Genomic DNA, 2,805 nt, shown 5'->3' on the forward strand with positions numbered 1-2,805 from the left:
AACTGAACATGCAACAACCAGACATTTTGACACTGTTAAAAGTTTTAATTCAGCTTGCAAATCCTTGGCTGGGGCAAAATGCCACTTCTGTTCCAAACATGCGCATGTGTATTTTTTATGACGTTGACGGTTGTAAAAATGGTCTATATGACAACTTGTTGGAATTGGAAGTTTCTGCCCACTGTACACTGTCTACTTCTCTTCCTTATTCATAAGAGCCTCCAAGTCTTTGATAACCATCAGAATACTGCAAGTCCTACAAAGGCACTACTGCAAGTATTACAAGGTCGGAATCTACCATGTAATGGCAACACCTCAGTTAGATGCTGGGGCGTAGTGTGGTTTATCTTATTGTGTCTGTTATTTAGTGATCACGCATGGGAAACATAAAAGCCCAGACTGCTACATGACTTTACACCAATAGAAAACAACCACAGAAGAAAATGTTCCACTAGACTGGCCAATCACATCGTATACTTCCTTTGACAGAAACGTCTGCAGGGGGCATGATATCTTTGAGAAAGAATGTTTCGCTGTCTTCTAACTCTCGGTCATCATCACACATGGAGAACCTGCACATTTTTCTGGTCGCTCTCCTAGGTGAGTCTTTTGAGACAAATTTTTATTGCAATTTTTAGCTTGCAATATGAGAATAATTCATATACATTCTCATTGTTGTTGTGTTGAGCAGGAAACTACACCTGTTGCAATGTGAACACTGCGCACATTTCAATCTGCTTCTACTATTGTGTTTGTATTCCAGGAGTTGCATCCCACGGTCATGATTTGATTTCTGGATCAGTGTTGGAGGAAACGGTCAGACCAGGAGAAAACATCACTCTCTACTGCGACTGTACATTATCAAGTGGAGTATACATAATGTGGTACAGGAACTGTTCTCATGAGAACCAGCCTTCTCTTGTCCTTAGATCAAGACCATTACCAGAATCCGACGACTTCACTGACAGTAGGTTTCAACTGAAACTTCCCCTCGTTTTCATTTGGTGAGAAACTATTCTTCCTATGACCTGCTGATCCTGAACATCACTGATTCTGATGAGGGCTTCTACTACTGTGGAACTGAACAGAAAACAGTGGAGAATGAAGGATACATTCAACACAAAATGGATTACAGATATGGCAACGTCACCACAAGGATCCTATTCAGTGAGTATGCTGGCCTGACTTTGTTCCTGTAAGATCTATGTGTGACTGCATTGAATGTATAATTTGACTAAATGATTAGCATACTATAGGAAAATGTTCGCAGGCCCCAGATATACTTATATTAACGATCAAAAAGGGGAACTATCATGAAATCCTAGAGGAAGGTTATGGGTGTCAACAGCGGTCAATCTGTAGTGAAACAGTATAATGGTTTATACAAATAATTATATTGTCAAATCTGAGAGCGCATGTATCTTAAGGGTTGTAAGTAATCCTTAAATGTGCATTTCCATATGTATTTTGACGTATAGTGAGCTTTGTGAACATTTCACATTTTGAATCTGACGCTCCATCAAAGTTAAAGGTTGCACTTTGCACTTCATTCTGAAAGATCTGAACATCTTAGCAGAACAAAAAGTAGTGTCGATGCAGTATAATGTTTTGCTCTGCTCAATGAAAACTTGAGTTAACAAACTTCACTGAATATAATTCAAGTCCAACAGTGTTTTTATTCTTGGGGCTCTAGGTTCCAGGGGTAATGGAACAGCTTTAAAACTGAACAAAGCAAAAGAGCTTTGTTCAGGAAAATTGTGAAAAATATTTTTGACATTTTGGTGAGATCAGGGTTTAATGAAGCTAACTGACACAACTTTGTTTTTGATTTAGACTCCATTGAGCCTCACCATGAGACTCCACGAGACTGTGGTGAATGTTGCATTCTGCTGTTCTCCCTTTGTCCAGCTTTTGCTGTTCTCTCCTCTCTCCTCTCCTCTCTTCTGGTGTATCATCTCTGTCGGAAAAAAGGTAACCACTGTTTTTCTCTCCTTATGAGCTAAATGTCAGAAATATCCATGATAATCTACAAGATGAATTTTTATCACAAAGAACAGACACGTCTCTTTTTCAATCTGTGTTTGAGTTAGGAAGGATGCACCATGTTGTCTGTAGTGATGTTGTATTGTATTTTTGCAGCTAAAGACCTTCAAGCTGATCAGAGAAGACCTGAAACAAGCCCGCATCAGGTAGGTGTAACAGTAAAATATACTGAGTCATGGTAATAAATCAGTACACGATCTTGATTCTAAACAACAAATGTCAATTTTAGGATGAAGATGTGTGTTATGCTGCGCTGGAAATCCGCCAGGCATCACAGAGACCAAAGAAGAAGAAAACCCAGAGTTCTGACTTCAGCACCTATTCAGCCATCAATACTTCTAGGGTGTAGAGAGTCTAAAACAAAACCACAACCATTAGTATAAAACATCTAAGGATGGGATCAAACCAAGCGCAACACCAAATCAGGCCATGTAGCTGTAAAGTGTGAGGTGGAAATGGCCTCTTCACCCCCCTTTCGGTTTTCCGTTTGATCACAACTACACATCTGTAAAGTTTCCTGAATGCACAGTTACGACGCTATTCAGGTCACAAAATCTGTCCATAGGCATACTAACAGATGGCAAAGTACTACAACCGCCCCTCTGTGGTAGTTCCCCCTTCAGTTGGTGTCTCCAGGACCACATTTTGCCTTGATGACACGCTCAGACTCTCAGGGTGAAAACAATAGACGCCTTGCAGCTGACGGTTACTGCTGGATGCCCCGTATTGTCTTACAGGTTCAAGTCCACTGTCAAACTTTAA

General features: G+C 40.3%; 1 long non-coding RNA gene across 1 annotated transcript; it reads left to right on the forward strand.

The window, feature by feature from the left end:
- The first annotated feature begins 1,840 nt into the window (after nt 1-1,840).
- LOC129114916 (uncharacterized) lies at nt 1,841-2,451 on the forward strand. Its single transcript, XR_008532735.1, has 3 exons — nt 1,841-1,971; nt 2,140-2,189; nt 2,273-2,451. It is a non-coding gene; the product is annotated as an uncharacterized LOC129114916 (long non-coding RNA).
- The last annotated feature ends 354 nt before the right edge of the window (nt 2,452-2,805 follow it).

This window comes from Anoplopoma fimbria, unplaced genomic scaffold (assembly GCF_027596085.1).
Source record: "Anoplopoma fimbria isolate UVic2021 breed Golden Eagle Sablefish unplaced genomic scaffold, Afim_UVic_2022 Un_contig_11076_pilon_pilon, whole genome shotgun sequence".
NCBI classification, from domain to species: domain Eukaryota; kingdom Metazoa; phylum Chordata; class Actinopteri; order Perciformes; family Anoplopomatidae; genus Anoplopoma; species Anoplopoma fimbria.